Below are 23,409 nucleotides of genomic sequence, written 5' to 3' on the forward strand. Positions count from 1 at the left end.
ATTGATCTGTGGGGTTAAAGTAATAGTTTCACTTTATATCACTTAAACTTTATGATTATTTGATTTATTTCCATTGAAGGCGTCTTTTTCTAATGTAATTACTGACCTGCTCCATAAAAACGTTCAAAAAGAAGAAGAAAAATAAAGATCCAATATAGTGATTGTATGGGTCAAAAAACTATATAAGCTTTTTTGTTACGTCCCGCAATATTACGCCGATGTTATGCTCTACAGTATTACATTATAGTGATGTTAAGCTTTGCATTATTAAGTTACAATAGTGATGTCACATCTCACAGTACTACATTACGACGATGTTTCACCCTGTAGTATTGTACGTTGAATTTGTCGTAAGGTAATTGACATCAGTCCAAGGAAAATATTATTCGGAGATTATAAGGATTATACTATTTCAAACAAGTAAAAAGTAAATTCGTGAAGGTGAGAGGGGAAGCAAGTCGAAGGAAATAAATTTTCGTCCAAGTTTGGCATTTGGGATAAAATACGGGTCGAACGATAATACTCGATATTTACGGACTGGTACCACACAAGGTACCATATGACCATATAATAGGATGTATACAGTGTATTAAAAATAAGTAAAATTTTTAGTAAATTGAAATAATTGTTAATTATGCGGGTAGTTTATTAATTACCGGGTAACGAAATATATTACCTAATCAAATTAATTAATTGTTGGATAAGACCAAAATTCCACGTGGCATCAAACCACTATACCAACCGTATGACTCTTAGTCATAATTCATGACTAAGAGTCATTTTGTAAATAGGTGGCAAGTCTTAAAGACAAGTGGGTATCTTAAGAATGTTTTAGGAACATTTTTAATAGGTGACAACCATATATAAACTTTAGTTAGTCTCAAGAATGCTTGTAGTCTATATTGGTAATCTACAGTTCTAGTGTGCATTGCTATTAGTTAAGGTTTGTCAATATTATAAATATGAGAATATGAGAATGGAAAATCATACCTTCATTCTCAAGAACGTGATTAGCTCAAGTTTTTAATAGTAACGTGAGGCATCTATGATAAATTAAGGATGGTTATATTCAGCAAGTAATGGATCTTAAGCAAAATTTCATACGAAATTATACTATGTAATAGCAACGGGATTTTGCGCTTCTAAAGGAGTACGGTGCTATCCTTCTCAAGAATATCATACGAATTATCCTCTATTTCAATCTCGTTGTTACATGTTTGTCACAATCAATGTGTGTTGGAGGGATTGTCAAGAGAATCGGTTCAGGTATGTTAAGGCTAAGCTCTTCTTTCATTTGGCATGATCTCGTAATTACACAAGTTTGATAACGAGTCATAAAGAAAAATTCATATCCCGCAAATTACGTATATTTTGGTAGTCTCGCAAATTACGTATATTTTTCTAGTTTGTAAATTACGATATTCTCATTATCGGGACTTCATATTCAATTGAGTATTTCCTTCTTTCGGGCAAGAGAGCAGAGAGTTTACATATGTACAGTATTAAAAGTATTTTCATTACCATCGAGCTATAATCGATGGGCAGACTCCTATTGGGCAACCTCTGATCAGATGGTAAGTTATATACCGAGCCTACTGTGGCCGCGCGCTTATGAGCGAGCCCAGTTGGTCGAGATACAGAGCTTAGTATGGTCGAGCTCCTATGAGCGAGCCTACTACGGCAAAGCAGTTTTATATATATATATATATATATATATATATATACACACACCGAGCCTTATAGGGCCGGATAACTATTTTATTCACTATATTGAGAGAGTTGAGTCAGTATAAGTAGATGAGCATATCTTCAGATTTTCTTTGACTCCCAGTTATTTTCAGTTATTATATTATCAGTTCAGTTTTAGCTTCAGTATCTTGCCTTACATACTCGGTACATTATTTCGTACTGACGTCCCTTTTGCCTGGGGACGCTGTGTTTTATGCCCGCGGGTTCTGATAGACAAGTCGAGAGCCCTCCAAGTAGGCTATCAGCTTAGTGGAAGATGTTGGTGCGCTCCATTTGATTTCGGAGTTGCTTGTTTGGTTAGTATAATTTAGACGTATATTGTTTGGTATGGCGGGACTCTGTCCCGACCTTTATGATATTTATGTACTCTTAGAGGCTTGTAGACATATGTCGTGTACGTGAAAGATTGTACGACCTTGTCGGCCTATGTTTTGAGTTTATAAATGATTATGTTGGCCTATTAGGCCCGTATGTCACATGTATATAATGATGTAATAAGAAAGATACGTTACGTTGGTGCTTGATTGAGTAAAGTGATGGATGCCCATCGCGGCCCATCGGTTTGGATCGTGATAAAAGTGGTATCAGAGCAGTTCTGTCCTAGGGAGTCTACAAGCCGTGTCTAGTAGAGTCTTGTTTATGAGTGTGTCGTGCACCACACTTACAAGTATGAGGCTACAGGGCATTTAGGACTGTCACTCTTTCTTCTTACTCTAGATCGTGTGGTAGAGCTCACTTATAAGAATTCAAGTCCCGAACTTCTATTCGTAATAAGACGATGCTTACATTCAGAAAGTCGAAATCGATAAGAGATACAGTTGTGGAATTATTTGTTTAGAGGAACTCGATTTTGCATCTTGCTTATGATAAGTAAATGTGAGGTCTTTAGCAAATCATGGGTGTACTGAAAAGTGTAAGCCTCTTGATAAGGGACCTTAAGGCAAGAATATTTATCCACCTTTATGGTAGACAATGCTTTTAAGAAGTAAAAGAAGCAAGGTGAAGAAAGGTACGAGGCACCCAGTTAATGAAGATTATCGGTATTACAGTTCCAGCAGAAAAATATAAGCACTACGAGTTGCCCTCAACAGTAACAGAGGTATGTACAATTGGCTGTACCCATCTCAGTTATGCCCTATGGGGGCTAACAGGTGTAGTTTAAGAAAAGGACAGAACATCAGGACCTGGCTGGGGTTAGAGTAAACTAAAATGGTGAATGGATTGTTTGTGTTAGTAGACATTTCCAAAGGATATTGCAAATGTGCTAATAGATCTCCGTGTGAGACACCCAGATTGTGCACACGCATAGTACAGCTAGATACAAGTACTACAATGATAGGAACTAGAAACCTTGAAGGGATAAAAATTGCATTAGTATGGCTTCAGTCCCTAGTAGAGGGAGAACGTTAGGCAACTCGAAGAGCCAATGGATGGAGCCAGGGAGCTAAGAGTAAAGGAATATCTTGTTCGTGTTTTCAGAATGAAGTGATAGACATAAATGTTAGTAGGATATAAGAAGAGAGCTAATGAAACATTAAGAGTAAGATGTGATATATAGATGACAACGGTAGTTCAAAAATATGACAGTATTACAGAGTTTATAGTCACGTGAAGGAAATGATAAGAGGTGACAGGCCTTGAGACAACAAAAAATATAGGCCATAAAGTCATATCTTCCTTTCGAGAAATAAGTCTGTGACTCCAATGCGACTACCAGAAGGAAAAGTTAGACCCCAGGATAATAAAAATCAGTATGGGCTAGTGAACAAGATAAACTAAACATGAATTAGAGGTTGAGTGAGGTTATAATGATCGACATCATGAGAATTTCAAATTTTGTTCCGGCAATAACATAATGAACAATAGAAGAAGATTCAGGAGAAATTCGGAGAATGGTCATTCAGGAAGACGCTTCCCTAAAGCAAGCAATGTGAGCAAAGTTAAGCTTAAGGGACTGTATGTACCAGTTACATTAAGTGTCACCTTTGCGAGTGAGGAATTTTGTTATCCTTGGTACAGAAGGATTATCGCAAGGCGAGTAAGGGTCATCAACGCTATGAAAAGATGCCAGAGATGAAAAGGTAAGACATCTATACGTATATCATCATAGCACTAAATCTTAGTACTCCCCTAAAGGGGGGAGAATATGGAGTGATGTGGCATTAAGACAAAATTAAGTTGTTCTAGTAACTATGGAATGGTAAAGGAAGAGTGCGATAAAAATAAGAAAGTAATGAGATTGCACTTATCCGAATCCTACAGATATGCTATGATTCCAAAACGTTATGTAAGCACGATGTCAGAAAAAGGAAGTAAGGGTTCCTACCCGAAAAGTTATTATTAGATAAGGAGCCAGTACATAAGGTAAGTTAAGACAGGGGAATAACCCAAGAAAGATTACACAGAATATGATATGATAATGGGCCAATGAGTAATTAGTAGTTGATGCAGGAATAGCCTAGTCATGACTAGATAAGAAGTTACGGATAGACTAACAGATCATGCAAGATGAATGTAGTAAACCCTAACATGGAGAATTCAACCTCGCAGTAATATCATTATAATACTTGAGATATATTCAAATAAGAGTCGGGGTGGTTAAAGGTATCGTATGTCTGTTATGGGGATAAAGAAAGTGCTACTGGAAAGGCAATCAAAATATCAGTTCAGAAGCAACCCTACAAGCACAAGGGCATGGAGGTAAGCGACTACGGACAATTTTAGGCAAGGAAGGACATCAAAAGGTCTGTAATACGCTCACGGCTTTACGAGGGTCAATGGTTCTCCCTAAGTACTAGAAAGAGAGACTAGCTGAGGAAATAAGGAAGAAGGCTTCAACCTAAGCTGGGTAACCTAAGGAGGAAATGGTCTTATAACGACAGTCTCACAACAACATTGTATGCACTCCAAAATAAAATGACACCTACTGTGGCTAAGTAACGAGAAGTAAAATCAGAAGTGATATTCAAGATCATATGAGTTCTATGAAATTCCAATATGCGTGGACACCAAGATAAGCTATGTATGCACGCAAGAAGGGGGCAGAAAGACCAAGAAAAGTAATTGCTTACGTTTGAAGAAGGCTGAGATGGAACAAAAAGAATTATTCAATTTAGATCCAGAGTTAGTTACGTTATGAACGCACTTAAGAGTTTGGAGTTTTATACATGCAGCATATACAGCCGTAGAAAATTCCGGTATAAGTTAAAAGAAAGAATTGAACCCAGGTCATAGACAAAGGACTGTATTATGGATATTCCTCAGCACCTATAAAAGGCTAAATGTAATAACTAATACCATGAACCGTATATTGGTAGGTAGCTTAAGCCAGAATAAAGGTTGATCAGAAGAAGGAGGAAACTAAAGAGATATATCAACGAAGTAAATCAGGAATCTGATTATTGGACCCTGAAAATTATAGAAATCGTGATTGAGAACATTGTAGAATCACTCTTACTATCAAAGGTACACGAGAGATAATGCAATAGCCATATTCTATAATGACTCTACGATAAAGCCAGTCAGAGGTGTCCCAACCTCATAAGAAGTTAGTATGAAGCTCTCACGAGATTGTGTAAAAAGGTGCATGTATTATAATAGAAGTTCAAGACGTGGATGTGAATTATATCTATGAGGATGGAAGGTCATGAAAGAGATAGAAGATATGATGTGAGGCCTTAAGGAAAGTAAGGTAAAGGTGAACAATGAACGAGATACTCAAAAGCAGAAGGTTGAGAATATTCCATACTTAGAAGGCTAGAAGTGCGGGGATTCAATATCCAGGAATGATAGCAGCGACATTAGTAGCATATCTTCTAGCCTATGGTCTAGGTATCGAAAAAGCCTGATTATGAGAGTAAAGACTAGTTAGAGACGATGTGATGTCTCGCTTGATGTTCTAGAACAACATAAGGAAATTTATGGTGCAATCAAGTTGAAGGAAGTCCGCAAATAGTATAAATAGATTTGTATAGGTCCCAAGCTAAAGTATAGTAAAGCAACAAAGTTTTATGACAGGAGCAAGAACGAGAAAGGGCGAGTGAGATGGTTACGAGAACGGATAAGTCCTCGGGATTAGAACCCATGAAAACAAGAAAGCTAATGGTTTCTCTAAGTTATAGAAAGTCCAGTATAACCTAAATAAACTCAAAGGAGTCTAAGACTAATAACATTCAGAAGAGACGGAATGCTGCCCTATTAATAGAATAAGGGTGTAATTACTACAAACAAAAAAATAATGATTGGGCCTTCGATTGAGTAACGATCTGATGAATAAAAGAAAGGGATATCATGAATTGGACATGATTAAATTACACCACGCAAGGTGAATCACATTGGGAGGCCTGAGATACGGTTATGAAAGTAGGGTATAGCAACGGGTGGATCAATCTAATCATTTCAGATGTTCTCTGATAAAACGTGAATCCTAGCAGCAATATTACATAAAAGGTTAAGTTATCAGGGGTGGATTATGGATCAAAATTGAGGCGAATCAACAATGGATGGATAAAAGTTATAAAGTATGAGAGGAGATTAGGTCGTCATTCTTAAGATAAACAGTAATGTGGAAGCATTAGAGGAATAGATTTATACGTATGGGATAAGCAATGAAAGTAACCTGGGATTTGGTAGCAGACCTCAATAAGAGAGATTGAGGTAAGAGTTATGGTATAGTATGACCTATGTAGATGCAGTAAAGTCATACGAATGGATAACCAGGTCTATAAAATAAGATATAACAATATTCGTAAGTTCGATAAAATACCAAGTAAAGGACTTCAGGATTGGCTAAAAGCTGGAGAAAAAAGGAGAGGAGAGTCACATAGGCACACTTACAAGGTCAGTATCGTAGAAGCCACATGATGGAAGGTAGCAACAGTTACGAGATTGGAAGGAATTCGATCACAAATCATGGCGTGGAAAAAAGGCCTAAAGGGGGAAATACCCAGGACTTTGGAATTATTTACAGAATAGGCGCCTAGATGGCAAGGGAAGTTCTAAAGTATTCGGAAAATATAAGTTATGAAAATGATAAGTGCATCACTCAACATTCGAGGACGAATGTTCCAAAGGGGGAAATAATATTACGCCTCGCAGTATTATGTCGATATTACGCTCTACAGTATTATATTACGGTGATGTTACGCTTTGCAGTATTAAGTTACGACAGTGTTGCACCCAGCAGTATTACATTACAGTGATGTCAATTTTCGCAGTACTACATTACGACGATGTTGCACCCTGTAGTATTGTACGTTGAATTTGTCGTAAGGTAATTAACATCAGTCCAAGGAAAAGATTATTTGGAGATTATAAGGATTATACTATTTCAAACAAGTAAAAAGTAAATTCGTGAAGGTGAGAGGGGAAGCAAGTCAAAGGAAATAAATTTTCGTCCAAGTTTGGCATTTGGGATAAAATACGGGTCGAGCGATAATACTCGATATTTACAGACTAGTACCATACAAGGTACCATATGACCATGATAATATGATGTATAAAGTGTATTAAAAATAAGTAAAATTTTAAGTAATTTGAAATAATTGTTAATTATGCGAGTAGTTGATTAATTACCGGGTAGCGAGATATTACCGAATCAAATTAATTAATTATTGGATAAGACCAAAATTCCACGTGGCATCAAGCCACTATACCAACCGTATGACTCTTAGTCATAATTCATGACTAAGAGTCATTTTGTAAATAGGTGGCAAGTCTTAAAGACAAGTGGGTATTTTAAGAATGTTTTAGGAATATTTTTAATAGGTGACAACCGTATATAAACTTTAGTTAGTCTAATGAATGCTTGTAGTCTATATTGGTAATCTACAGTTCTAGTGTGCATTGCTATTAGTTAAGGTTTGTCAATATTATAAATATGAGAATATGTTTATGGAAAATCATACCTTCATTCTCAAGAACGTGATTAGCTCAAGTTTTTAATAGTAACGTGAGGCATCTATGATAAATTAAGGATGGTTATATTCAGCAAGTAATGGATCTTAAGCACAATTTCATATGAAATTATACTGTGTAATAGCAATGGGATTTTGCGCTTCTAAGGGAGTACGGTGCTATCCTTCTCAACAATATCATACGGATTATCCCCTATTTCAATCTCACTGTTACATGTTTGTCACAATCAATGTATGTTGGAGGGATTGTCAAGAGAATCGGTTCAGGTATGTTAAGGCTAAGATCTTCTTTCATTTGGCATGATCTCGTAATTACACAAGTTTGATAACGAGTCATAAAGAAAAATTCATATCCCGAAATTTACGTATATTTTGCTAGTCTCGCAAATTACATATATTTTCCTAGTTTGTAAATTACGATATTCTCCTTATCGGGACTTTATATTCAATTGAGTATTTCCTTCTTTCGGGCAAGAGAGCAGAGAGTTTACATATGTACAATATTAAAAGTATTTTCATTACCATCGAGCTATAATCGATGGGTAGGCCTCTATTGGGCAACCTCTTATCAGATGGTAAGTTATATACCGAGCCTACTGTGGCCGAGCGCTTATGAGCGAACCCAGTTGGTCGAGATACAGAGCTTAGTATGGCCGAGCGCCTATGAGCGAGCCTACTACGGCAGAGCAGTTATATATATACACCGAGCCTTATAGGGTCGAACAGTTATTTTATTCACTATATTGAGAGAGTTGAGTCATTATCAGCAGATGAGCATATCTTCAGATTTTCTTTGACTCCCAGTTATTTTCAGTTATTATATTATTAGTTCAGTTTCAGCTTCAGTATCTTGCCTTACATACTCGGTACATTATTTCGTACTAACGTTCTTTTTGCTTAGGGACGCTGTATTTCATGCCCGCAGATTTTGATAGATAGGTCGAGAGCCCTCCAAGTAGGCTATCAGCTCAGCGGAAGATGTTGGTGCGCTCCATCTGCTTCGGAGTTGCTTGTTTGGTTAGTATGATTTAGACGTGTATTGTTTGGTATGGCGGGACTCTGTCCCGACCTTTATGACATTTATGTACTCTTAGAGGCTTGTAGACATATGTCTTGTATGTGAAAGATTGTACGACCTTGTCGGCCTATGTTTTGAGTTTATAAATGATTATTTTGGCCTATTAGGCCCGTAAGTCACATGTATATGATGATGTAATAAGAAAGATATGTTACATTGGTACTCAGTTGAGTAAGATATCGGGTGCCCGTCACGGCCCGTCGGTTTGGGTCGTGACACTTTTTCAAAAACTTCAGCTTATATAGTACTGAAGTTTTTACAAATGAACTAAATAACTTTAGCTCTTCTGCTGAAGTTTTTGAAAAAGCTTATACAGGAGGTCATCACTTGTTTTAGAAATAAATTCTGTGCTTCGAGGCTTTTAAAATCTCTTTCAGTATCACCTCGATTTGTGTGTGCAGTCCGAACGCATAGCCGGAAAGCCATTATGTGAAAATCTGTGAAAAATAATGAATTTTGACTTTAATATGAATTTAAGTTGACTTTGGTCAATATTTTGAGTAAACAGAGCCAGACCCATGATTTGACGGTCCCGGAGGGTCCGTAGGAAAATATGGTACTCGAGCATATGCCCGGAATCGAATTCCGAGGTCCAAAGCCCGAGAAATGAATTTTTAAAGAATATTGTTTTCTAGATTATTTATGAGTTTTTGGAAATAAAATGTGTTTAAAATTTGATGGTATCGGTCCCGTATTCTTGTTTTGGAGATCGGTACGGGTCTTATATATGATTTAAGTTGAGTCTGTGAAATTTGGTAAGAAACGGACTTGAAATGACGTGAATCGAGCGTATTTGAGAAAATTGGAAAATTTGAGGTTCTTAAGTAATTTCATGATTTTGATGTTAAATTCATAGTTTTTGATGTTATTTTGGCGATTTGATCGCACGAGTAAGTTCATATGATGTTTTTGAGTTAGTATGCATTTTTGGTTTGGAGCCCTAAGTGCTCGGGTGAGTTTCGGAAGGTTTTAAACTTAGAAAAAGTTGCTGGTTTTCAGTTTCTGGTGCACAGGGATTTTGTGCTTCGCGTTCGCGTGGCTTCACTCGCGAACGCGGAAGGCAATCTCCCTCAAGTGAAAATTTGTTCTTCGCGAACGCGGAGCTTGGGACGCGAACGCGAGGCTGTGGGGGGAATACCCTATGCGAACGCGTCCAGGCCCTCGCGAACGCGTAGGGTTAGTGGCCTGGGGGAGGGATTTCACACTTTACCTTACGCGAACGCGACCACCTGACCGCGAACGCGATGACTCTGGGAGCTAAAGCTTCGCAAACGCGATGGTCAGCTGGGCCTGACTCATTGCGAACGTGACAGGACTATCACGAACGCGATGAAGGCCTGCCTAGTGATTTTAAAATAGAAGAAAAAATGGCAGAACCCATTTACTTCATATTTTCGAAATTTGGGAGCATTGAGGCGACTTTTAAAGAACAATTTCTTCCCCAAAACATTGGTAAATGATTCTAAACCTTTTTCTTTCGATTTCCCATTGCATTTCATCAATTTTCATCCTAAAATATATGGTGTTTATGGTAGAAATTAAGAATTTGGGTAGAGTTAGGGTTTTTTGATTAATTGGGATTTAGACCTCATTTTGGGGTCGGATTTGGAAACTAATTGTATATTTGGGCTCGTGGGTGAATGGGTGATCAGATTTTGGTCCGAACCTCGAGTTTTGACCAAGCGGGCCCGGAGTCAATTTTTGACTCTTTGGGAAAAATGATAGAAAACCTATAATTAAGCATTGGGTATGAATTCTTTAGCTTTTATTGATGTTGTTAAATCAATTTGGACTAGGTACGAGTTGTTTGGAGGCGAATTCTAAAGGAAAAGCGGTGTTTGAGGCTTGAGTTGGCCGTGGAAGTTCGAGGTAAGTGTTTGGTCTAACCTTAGCTTGAGGGATTAGGAGTTGTGTCCTATTTGCTATGTGTTACTTGTTGAGTACAACGTATAGGCATAGTGACGAGCATCTATACGTTGGTGTCAAGCATGACCATGAGTCTTAAATTGAAACCGTTGTGTTCTTAATAAGTACTACGAATGCCTAAGTTGTTGATTCTCTGTGTTGAGCAAGAATTATGATTATTCTCGTGGAAATTGCTTATGGTTGGGTATTGGTGTTAGTTGAGATTTCTTTGTGAAGTTAGATGTTGGAACAAGTTTGGTTATAGCTGATTCCCTTGCCAGGACGTATTTACTTATACTATCGATTCTCTTGTCGGGATAGTGTTGTTTTCCTTATCGTTCCCTTGCCGGGACTCTTTTGTGATTGTTGTTGAATTGCATGATTTGGATCGGGTTGCACACCACAACAACATTATATTCGGATCGGGTTGCGTGCTGCAACAATATTATATTTGGATAGGTTTGCACGCCGCAACAACATTATACTTGGATCGGGTTGCACGCCGCAACAATATTATATTTGGATCGGGTTGCACGCCGCAACAATATTATGTTTGGATCGGGTTGCACGCCGCAACAGTGTTTTTATGATTTGGATCGAGTTGCGCGCCGCAACAATAGATAATAAAAGTGTTTATTGATTGGTTACGATTTCCTTATTCTTTGCTGTGAATTTTAAATTGTTCTTTATGCTGTTCTCTTAAATTACTGTTGGTAAATGATATTCCCCCGCAACATGTCCCCCTCCCATCTTTACTTGTTTATTTCTGTTTTATTTTCCGTTGTATATTATATAACTGCACACGTTTATTTGGTAGTCTGGTCCTAGCCTCATCACTACTTCACCGGGGTTAGGCCAGACAGTTCCCATCACATGGGGTCGATTGTGCTGATACTACACTCTGCACTGTGTGCAGATCTCGGAGCGGCAGTTTTTGGACCGTAGCTTTGGGTGGCTGCCTTTAATCTAGTCAGAGATTCCAAGGTAGTCCTGCAGGCGTCCGCAGGCCCCGGCGTTCTCTTCTATCTTTATATTCTGTTTTCGTTTACTTCAGAGACAGATATTATCTTTCTTTCCAAACAATTATTTATAGTATTCGTAGATGGTCCGTGATATGGTGACACCAGTCCCGGGTAGAGATGTACTTGGTATTATCGTACTTGTATTTGGCTAAGTTATCAGATTACGTCTTTCGCATGTCTTTAATTATAGTTAATATTTCACTATTGGTCGTATGTTGTTTTAAACAGTTAAAAAGGACTAAATAAGAGAGTTAATGAATCTATAATACTCGGCTTGCCTAGCTTTCACGAGTATGCGCCATCACAATTCCCAAGGGTAGGAAATCCGGGTCGTGACAAGTTGGTATCAGAGCTCTAGGTTACATAAGTCTCACAATTCACGGACAAGCTTAGTAGAGTCTGAGGGATCGGTACAGAGACGTCTGTATTTATCCCCAGAGGCTACAGAGTTAGGAAAAACTTCACATTTATTCTTTCCTGTTGTGCGGTTTGGTTTCTCAATGCTTATTGATTTTCTACTCTATTCTTTCACAGATGGCGAGAACACGCGCTTCCTCATCCATCGATCAGCAGCCCGAGCCCCCCAGCAGTAGCTCCTATGAGGGGCAGAGGGCGAGGCCGAGGTAGGGGCAGAGCTTAGCCCAAAGTAGCAGTGCTCGTGGCAGAGCCTCAGGTTGACTTTGATGATGAGGTTCCGACCCAGACAGTTCTGGTGGGCCCAGCTTAGGTTCTAGAGGGGTTTATTGCTACCCTAGTACTCCAAGATGCTCTGGTCCGTCTAGTGGGCTTTATGGAGAGTGTCACCCGGGCAAGTTTTCTTCCTATAGCACCAGCCGTCGCTCAGGCTGGAGGAGGAGCCCAGACTCCTGCTACTCGCACTCCGGAGCAGATGGCTCCCCAGTTTCAAACTCCAACAGCTCAGCCAGTTAGAGTAGTTCAGCCGGGTGTGGTAGCTTAGACCGGTGATGGAGCAGCTATGTTTGCCGATACTTTTTGGAGATTGGACAGGTTCATCAAGCTCTTCACTACTACTTTCAGCGGTGCATCTTCTGAGGATCCCCAGGATTATCTAGACAGCCGTTATGAGGTTCTCAGGAACATGGAGATAGTAGAGACCAATGGGGTCGACTTTGCTACTTTTCGTTTGTCTGGATCTGCCAAGACTTGATGGAGAGATTACTGTTTGGCTAGATCATCTGGATCACCAACTTTGACTTGGGAGCAGTTTACTCAGCTATTTCTGGAAAAGTTACTCCCTATCACTCAGAGAGAGATCTATCGGAGGTAGTTTGAGCGTCTCCAGCAGGGTTCTATGACCGTTACTCAGTATGAGACCAGATTCATCGACTTGGCCCGTCATGCTCTGATCATACTTCCCACCTAGAGAGAGAAGGTGAAGAGGTTCATTGAGGGACTTATTCAGCCGATTCGACTTCAGATGGATAAGGAGACAGGCAATGAGATTTCTTTTCAGGAGGCGGCCAATGTGGCCAGGAGAGTTGAGATGGTTCTATCGCAGGGGGTGGTCAGGGGTCTAACAAGAGGTCTCGTCATTCAGGCAGATTCAGTGGTGCCTCGTCTGGAGGCAGGGATTCGTATGGTAGAGGCCATCCTCCAAGGCCTTTTCAGTCAGCACTTCAGGTTTCTCATGGTGCTTCAGGTGGCCGTGGTTCTCATATGCAATATTCTGATCAGCATCCCTACAGTGCACCACCAGCTCCTATCAATGCACCGCCACTCTAGAGTTTTCGGGGTGGTCATTCAGGTCGCCGGGTTCAGTCTCAGTTTCCTCAGCCGTAGCATTCAGGTGGATGCTTTGAGTGCGGTGAGTATGGTCATATCCGGAGGGCTTGTCCGAGATTGGGGGGTACTCAATCGCAGTAGCAGGGTTCCCGTGCTATGGTTCAGGCGCCAGGTGTTCCACCGCCCGTTCCACCAGCTAGGGGTAGGGGTAGAGGTGCTAGAGGTGGAGGTAGAGGTATTAGAGGTGAAGGTCAGGAAGCTAGAGGTGGAGGCCAACCAATAGCAGGTCGTCCCAGAGATATAGTTTCGGGTGGTGGGGCCCAGCCCTGATGTTATGCTCTTCCAACTAGGCCTGAGGCTGAGGCTTCTGATGCAGTCATCACAGGAACCGTTCTGGTTTGCAGTAGAGATGCTTTAGTTCTATTTGATCTAGGGTCTACATACTCCTATGTGTCATCTTATTTTGCATCCTATTTGGTTATGCCTAGTGATTCCTTGAGTGCCCCTGTATATGTGTCTACACTGGTGGGTGATTCTATTATGGTAGATCAAGTCTATCATTCGTGTTTAGTTGTGATTGGGGGTCTCGAGACTCATGTAAATTTATTACTTCTAGACATGGTTGATTTTGATGTCATATTGGGGATGGAGTGGTTATCACCTTACCACTCTATCTTGGACTGTCATGCCAAGACTGTGACCTTAGCCTTACCGGGTTTACCTCGTTTAGAGTGGAGAGGGACTCCTGGTCATTCTACCCATAGTGTTATCTCTTATGTAAAGGCTCTACGTATGGTCGAAAAGGGGTGTTTGGCCTATTTGGCACATGTTCGTGATTCTAATGCCGAGGTTCCTTCTATTGATTCTGTGCCTGTTGTTCGTGAGTTCCCTGAGGTATTTCCTTCAGACTTGTTGGGTATGCCACCGACAGGGATATTGACTTCTGCATTGATTTGGCTCCGGGCACTCAGCCCATTTATATTCCTCCGTATTATATGGCCCCGCCTGAGTTGAAAGAATTGAAGGAGCAGCTGCAAGACTTGCTTGAGAAAGGCTTCATTAGACCTAGTGTCTCGCCTTGAGGTGCGCCGATGTTGTTTGTTAAGAAGAAGGATGGATCGATGCGAATGTGTATAGATTACCGGCAGTTGAACAACGCTACAATCAAGAATAAGTATCCATTGCCGAGGATTGATGATTTGTTTGATCAACTTTACGGTGCCAAGGTATTTTCAAAGATGGACTTGAGATCGGGCTACCATCAGTTGAGGATTAGGGCATACGATGTTCCTAAGACAACTTTCCGCACTCTGTACGGACATTATAAGTTCTTGGTGATGTCATTCGGGTTGACAAATGTCCTAACAGCTTTTATGGATTTGATGAACCAAATGTTCAGGCCTTACTTGGATTCGTTCGTGATAGTCTTCATTGATGATATTTTGATCTATTTCCGTAGCTGGGAGGAGCATGAGCAGCATCTGAGAGTGGTTCTTCAGACTTTGAGGGATAGTCAGTTGTATGCCAAGCTTTCAAAGTGTGAGTTCTGGTTGAGTTTAGTTGCATTCTTGGGTTATGTTGTATCAACAGAGGGTATTCAGGTTGATCCGAAGAAGATAGAGGCATTCAAGAACTAGCCTAGACCCGCATCAGCTCCAGAGATCCGGAGTTTCTTGGGTTTGGCAGGCTACTATCGTCGGTTTGTGGAGGGGTTTTCGTCTATTGCAGCCCCAATGACCAGGTTGACCCAGAAGAGTGCCCAATTCATGTGGTCAGATGAGTGTGAGGCGAGCTTTCAGAAGCTCAAGACAACTTTGACTATAACACCAGTGTTGGTTTTTCCTACAGGTTCAGGGCCATATACAGTTTATTGTGATGCATCTCGTATTGGACTTGGTGCGGTGTTGATGCAGGATGACAAGGTCATTGCCTATGCTTCGCGGCATTGAAGATTCATGAGAAGAACTATCCGGTTCATGATTTGGAGTTAGCAGCCATTGTTCACGCGTTGAAGATTTGGAGGCTTTATCTATATGGCATGGCATGTGAGGTGTTCACGGACCACAAGAGTCTGCAGTACTTGTTCAAGCAGAAGGATCTAAATTTGAGGCAGAGAAGGTGGTTGAAGCTATTGAAAGACTATGATATCACCATCTTATATCATCCAGGAAAGGCAAATGTGGTGGACGTGGCTTTGAGTAGGAAGTCAGCCAGTATGGGCAGTCTTGCTTATATTCCGGTCGGTGAGAGACTGTTTGCTTTGGATGTTCAGGCTTTGGCCAATCAATTCGAGGTTGGATAATTCTGAGCCCAGCCATGTGTTAGCTTGCAGAGTCGCTCGTTCTTCTTTATTAGAGCGTATCCAAGATCGGCAGTATGATGATCCTCATTTGTGTGTCCTCAAAGACACAGTGCAACACGGAGGTGCCAAGCAGGTTACCTTAGGAGATGATGGGGTTTTGAGATTGCATGGTCGAGTTTGTGTGCATAATGTGGATGGACTCCGAGAGTTGATTTTAGAGGAGGCCCATAGTTCCCGGTACTCTATTCATCATCTGGGCGCCGCTAAGATGTATTAGGATTTGCGGTAGCATTATTGGTGGAGGAGAATGAAGAAGGACATTGTTGCATATGTGGCTCGGTGTTTGAACTGTCAGCAGGTTAAGTACGAGCATTAGAGGCCCGGTGGTTTGTTCTAAAAGATTGAGATTCCTGAGTGGAAGTGGGAGCGTATCACTATGGACTTCGTTGTTGGACTCCCACGGACTTAAAGGAAGTTCTATGTTGTGTGGGTTATTATTGATAGGCTGACCAAGTCAGCCCATTTCATTCCTGTGGTAGTCTCCTATTCGTCCGAGAGGTTAGCTAAGATCTATATCCGAGAGATTGTTCGTCTTCATGGTGTGCCCGTGTCTATCATTTTGGATCGAGGTACGTAGTTTACCTCACATTTTCGGAGAGCAGGTCAGCGAGAGTTGGGCACACGGGTTGAGTTGAGCACAACGTTTCATCCTCAGAGGGACAGGCAGTCCGAGCGGACCATTCAGATCTTGGAGGATATGCTCCGAGCTTGTGTCATCGACTTTGAAGGCTCATGGGATCAGTTTTTGCCTTTAGTAGAGTTTGCCTACAACAACAGCTACTAGTCGAGTATCCAGATGGCTCCTTATGAGGCTTTGTATGGTAGGCGGTGTCGGTCGCCGGTGGGATGGTTTGAGCCGGGAGAGGCTCGGTTGTTGGGTACAGATCTAGTATAGGACGCCATGGACAAGGTCAGTATTTCAGGATAGGCTTCGCACAGCTCAGTCCAGGCAAAAGAGTTATGCCGACCGTAAGGTTCGTGATTTAGCTTTCATGGTCGGTGAGCGGGTATTGCTTCGAGTGTCGCCTATGAAGGGCGTGATGAGATTTTGGAAAAGGGAAAGCTTAGCCCTATGTTCATTGACCCGTTTGAGATCCTTGATCGAGTGGGAGAGGTGGCTTACAGACTTGCGTTGCCGCCGAGCTTATCAGTCGTGCATCCAGTGTTTCATGTGTCCATGCTTCGGAAGTATCACAGCGATCCATCCAACATGTTAGATTTCAGCACTATCCAGTTGGACAAGGACTTGTCTTATGAGGAGGAGCCGGTAGCTATTCTAGATCGACAGGTTCGTCATTTGAGATCGAAGAGTTTTCCTTCCGTTTGTGTTCAGTGGAAAGGTCAGCCTGCTGAGGCATCGACCTGGGAGTCCAAGTCCGATATGCGGAGCCATATCCCGATCTTTTCTCCAACTAAGGTACTTCCTTCTTATGTCCATTCGAGGACAAACAATTGTTTTAGAGGTGGACAATGTGATGACCCAAAAGGTTATCACTTGTTTTAGAAATAAATTATGTGCTCCGAAACTTTTAAAACCTCTTTTAGTATCACCTCGATTTGCGTGCGCAGTCCGGGCACATAGCCGGAAAGCCATTATGTGAAAATCTGTGAAAAATGATGAATTTTGACTTTAAAATAAATTTAAGTTGACTTCGGTAAACCTTTTGGGTAAACGGACCCAGACGCATGATTTGACGGTCCTAGAGGGTCCGTAGGAAAATATGGGACTTGGGCGTATGCCCGGAATCGAATTCCGAGGTCCCAAGCCCGAGAAATGAATTTTTAAAGAAAATTGTTTTCTGGATTATTTATGAGTTTTTGAAAATGAAATGTGTTTAAAATTTAATGGTATCGAGCTCGTATTCTAGTATCGGAGCCCGGTACGGGTCTTATATGTGATTTAAGTTGAGTCTGTGAAATTTGGTAAGAAACGGACTTGAAATGACGTGAATCGGACTGTATTTGAGAAAATTGGAAATTTTGAGGTTTTTAAGTGAGTTCATATGATGATTTTGAGTTAGTATGCATGTTTGGTTTGGAGCCCCGAGGGCTCGGGTGAGTTTCGGATAGGTTTCAGAAGGTTTTAATGTTAGAAAAAGTTGCAGGTTTTCAGTTTCTGGTGCACAGGGATTTTGTGCTTGGCGTTCGCGTGGCTTCACTTGCGAATGCGGAAGACAATCTCCGTCAGGTGCAAATTTATTCTTCACGAATGCGGCGCTTGGGACGCGAATGCAAGGCTATGGGGGGAATACCATACGCGAATGTGTCCAGGCCCTCGCGAACGCGTAGGGTTAGTGGCCTGGGGGAGGGATTTCACACTTTACTTTACGCGAACGCGGCCACCTGATCACGAACGTGATGACTCTGGGAGCTAAAGCTTCGCGAACGCGAGCTTCTGATCACGAACGCGATGGTCAGCTGGGCCTGACCCATCGCGAACACGATAGGCCTATTGCGAACGCGACAGGCCTATCGCAAACGCGATGAAGGCCTGCCCAGTGATTTTAAAACAAAAGCAAAAACGGGCAGAACCCATTTACTTCATATTTTCGAAATTTGGGAGCATTGAGGCAATTTTCAAAGAACAATTTCTTCCCCCAAAACATTGGTAAATGATTCTAAACCTTTTTCTTGCATTTCATCAATTTTCATCCTAAAATCTAGGGTTTTTATGGTAGAAATTAGGAATTTGGGTAGAGTTAGAGCTTTTTTGATTAATTGGGATTTAGACCTCGTTTTGGGGTCGAATTTCGAAACTAATTGTATATTTGGGCTCGTGGGTGAACGGGTGATCGAGTTTTGGTCTGAACCTCGAGTTTTGACCAAGCGGGCTCGGGGTCGATTTTTGACTTTTTGGAAAAAATTATAGAAAACCTATAATTAAGCATTAGATATGAATTCTTTAGCATTTATTGATGTTGTTAAATCAATTTGGACTAGATACGAGTTGTTTGGAGGCGAATTCTAAAGGAAAAGCGGTGTTTGAGGCTTGAGTTGGTCGTGGAAGTTCAAGGTAAGTGTTTGGTCTAACCTTAGCTTGAGGGATTAGGAGTTGTGTCCTATTTGCTATGTGTTACTTATTGAGTACGACGTATAGGCATGGTGACGAGTATCTATATGTTGGTGTCAAGCATGACCGTGAGTCTTAAATTGAAATCGTTGTGTTCCTAATAAGTACTACGAATGCCTAAGTTGTTGATTCTTTGTGTTGAGCAAGAATTACGATTATTCTCGTGAAAATTGCTTATGGTTGGGTATTGGTGTTAGCTGAGATTTCTTTGTAAAGTTAGATGTTGGAACAAGTTTGGTTATAGCTGATTCCCTTGCCAGGACGTATTTACTTATACTATCGATTCTCTTGTCGGGATAGTGTTGTTTTCCTTATCGTTCCCTTGCCGGGACTCTTTTGTGATTGTTGTTGAATTGCATGATTTGGATCGGGTTGCACACCGCAACAACATTATATTCGGATCGGGTTGTGTGCCGCAACAACATTATATTTGGATTGAGTTGCATGCCGCAACAACATTATATTTGGATCGGGTTGCACGCCGCAACAATATTATAATTGGATCGGGTTGCACGCCGCAACAGTGATAAATGATATGGATCAGGTTGCACGCCGCAATAGTATTTTTTGTTATGATTTGAATCGGGTTGCGCGCAACAACAATAGATAGTAAAAGTGGTTATTGATTAGTTACGATTTCCTTATTCTTTTGCGGTGAATTTTAAATTGTTCAATACGCTTTTCTCCTGAATTACTATTGGTAAATGATATTCCCGCGCAATATGTCCCCCTCCCATCTTTAATTGTATATTTCTGTGTTATTTTCCGCTGTATATGATATAACTACACAAGTTTAATTGGTAGTCTGGTCCTAGCCTCGTCACTACTTCGCCGGGTTAGGCCAGACACTTACCAGCACATGGGGTCGGTTGTGCTGATACTACACTATGCACTGTGTGCAGATCCCAGAGCGGCAACTTTTGGACCGTAGCTTTAGGTGGCTGCCTTCAGTCCAGTCAGAGATTCCGAGGTAGTCCTGCAGGCATCCGCAGGCCCGACGTTCTCTTTTATCTTTATATTCTGTTTTCATTTACTTCAGAGACATATAGTATCTTTCTTTCCAGACAATTGTTTGTATTATTCGTAGATGGTCCGTGATATGGTGACACCAGTCTCGGGTAGAGATGTACTTGGTATTGTCGTACTTGTATTAGGCTAAGTTATCTGATTACGTCTTCCGCATGTCTTTAATTATTGTTAATATTCCACTGTTGATTGTATGTCGTTTTAAACTGTTAAAAAGGCTAAATAAGAGAGTTAGTGAATCTATAGTACTCGGTTTGCCTAACTTTCACGAGTAGGCTCCATCACGACTCCCGAGGGTGGGAAATACTGGTCGTGACAAGGACAAAAAAACTTCAGCTTATTTAGTGCTGAAGTTTTTACAAATGAACTAAATAACTTCAGCTTCTTCTACTGAAGTTTTTGAAAAAGCTTTATGACAAAACTAATGAATCCAGGACAAAAAAACTTCAGCTTATTTAGTGCTGAAGTTTTTATAAATGAACTAAATAACTTCAGCATCTTTTGCTGAAGTTTTTGAAAAAGCTTAATGACAAAACTAATGAATCCAGGACAAAAAAACTTCAGCTTATTTAGTGCTGAAGTTTTTATAAATGAACTAAATAACTTCAACATCTTTTGCTGAAGTTTTTTAAAAAGCTTAATGATAAAACTAATGAATCTAGGACAAAAAAACCTCAGCTACTAGAAGTCTAGAATGCTTAAGTTCAACAATTACAAACAAAAACTTCAGCAAATAGAGAACAAAACTTCAGCTACTATGCTTAAGTTCAGCAATTACAAACAAAAAACTTCAGCACACTTGGTTCAACAATTTTTGTTACTTCAGGCCCGTCTACTAGAATGTTGATATTTTGCGTGATTGCCTTTACTTCAGGCCCGTATGATAAAGTTATGCGAAAAAGTGGATACGCTTGTAATTTTTTTGCAAAGCGGACACAAGTTAAAACGTGATCCAAAAAGTGGGTATAGGATCAAATCCCAGATCAGCCCAGACATAGTGTTGGAAGTACACAACTATAGCAAAACCACTAGAGTTTAGAGCCTATTAACTATAATTTTCCTAAATACTATTCGTAACTACTATTCAATTGTTGCTAACCTGTATCACTTATATTCAAACGCGCAGCGAATACAACATGTGTTAACTGTATTCATGCGCATAATTTTATTCATTCGTGCAACGAATACAATATGTATCAGCTGTAACCAAGGCAAAATACAGGGGTGTATACAAATACCAAGGATTTGACAAGAGGGGTTGCTATGATGGTAAGCAACCTCCACTTCCAACCAAGAGGTTGTTAGTTTTAGTCACCCCAAGAGCAAGGTGGGAAGTTCTTGGAGGGAAGGATGCCGAGGGTCTATTGGAAATAGCCTCTCTACCCCCAGGGTAGGGGTAAAGTCTGCGTACACACTACCCTCCCCAGACCCCACTAAGTGGGATTATATAGGGTTGTTGTTGTTGTTATTGTAACCACGGCGGAATATAAGGGTGTATACAAATACCAAGGATACAACTTGTATATAGTCGTGTATACAAAGAATACAATGTGTATTGACTGTATACTACATTTTCTACTACAACAACCCAGTATAATCCCACTAGTGGGGTCTGAGGAGGATAGTGTGTACATAGACCTTACCCCTACCCTGGGATAGAGAGGCTATTTTCAATAGACTCTCGGCATCCTTCCATCCAAGAACTCTCACCTTGCTGTTGGAGTGACTCGAACTCACAACCTCTTGGTTGAAAGTGGAGGGTGCTTACCATCAAAGCAACCCACCATGTATCGACTGTATATAGTCGTGTATACAAAGAATACAACATGTATCGACTGTATACAAGAGTGTATACAAAGAATACGATATATACAACTTGTATCAACCGTATATAAGGGTGTATACAAAGGATACAACTTGTTTCGACTGTATACATGACTGTATACAAAGGATACAACATGTATCGACTGTATTTGTTGGGCTCTCAACAAATACAACTAAGGCAAAATTCAGAATACAGAAAAATAAAATGTCCTTGTTGAGAGTCGAATTCAAGACCTCCGCTAACTAAGCGAGCCCTCTAATCAACTGAGCTACAAGAGCTTGTTTCTCTCTTGTTTCAGTTCAAAATAATTAATCTCTTATTACATGGATTTGCTATAAAATTCAAATATAGCTATAAATGGTAAATTTGTTGAAAGTATAGCTACGAATAGTAAATACAATGTAAATGTTTGATGTGCCACGTAATTTTCCCCACAAATAACCCTTAAAGTGAATGATTTTGAATTTTTATCCCCTCTTGTCCCATGAACAGAACTTCAAATTTAATAACTTTTGCCCCTAGCTTGTCCCATAAACAACAATTTTATCTTTTGACTTTCAGTTCTTACCCATGGGACAAGCAGGGGTCAAAAGATTAAGACCACCCCCAAAATGTCACATCTATGCAATATTTTGTCCTTTTTCAGCTGTGGGAAATGCAAAAAATTGCCGAAAAAGGTGGTCATGAATCTTTGGCCCCGCGTAATAATTTTTTAAAAAAATTGACATATGTTTCTTGTCAGACATACATTCCAGTTGTAATGTGTACATAAGTTAATTTTGACTATGAAGAGTTAGAGACATTCCAAGATAGTGAAGATAGTGCATGTTCACTATTAAAAAATTCAGATTTTTGCCACGGATAAATTATATAGTTAAATAAAAAAATTTGTTGCTAATGTCATTTAGCGATGGATTAGCGACAGATTATTAAAAAATTCTACTAGCTGCGAGTAATTCAACGATAGATTGGCGACGATTTTCGTAACTAATTCAAATCAATTGTATTGACTTGTTAACAATTAAGGAACGCATGCAACTTTTATCAATAAGGTAGAACTTGTGACTAATTGAGCAGGTTTACTATTTTATAATATCCCGAACTCTTGCCTCATAGGCAAAACTAATTTATGCCCATAACTACGGTGCCCAAAATTTCAAGACTATCCATTTTGGAGGTTATTCCTGCAAATCACCTTTGATAAGTGACAAACAAAGGTCCTTTGCCTCGTGATTTCCTGAAAGCCAATTAGGAATTTTCATAGACAATTTACTATTTTGAACTTTTGGAATTAATTCGATGAGACAATAGGTCGAATATATCAATTTTTTGTAAGATGTTTGATTGCCTATTGTCTATTTGAGATAAATATCGGCAATTCAATCCAAATGATTGAGCAGATTCGTATCATTTTAAGATCACTGTCCCCTAACATAACAAAAGAAAAAAAAACATTTTCCTAAATGAGAGGAAATAAGAAAAAAGAAATTAATAGTTCGTTATAAGTATAATTGCCTACATTTTTGTATATGGTCAAATCGGGCTTGCCCTTTTTATGCGACTGATCGAGGTTGGAGCATGATTAGCCGAGGGTCAACTCCAATTTATATATCAAACTACGATACCGAGTTAGGTTGTCAAGTTCGAGACCCTGAGACCAAGTAAGATCGAGACCGACCAAGATCGAGATCGACCAAGATCGGGACCAAATAAG

Source organism: Nicotiana tabacum, chromosome 8 (assembly GCF_000715075.1).
Source record: "Nicotiana tabacum cultivar K326 chromosome 8, ASM71507v2, whole genome shotgun sequence".
NCBI classification, from domain to species: Eukaryota; Viridiplantae; Streptophyta; class Magnoliopsida; order Solanales; family Solanaceae; genus Nicotiana; species Nicotiana tabacum.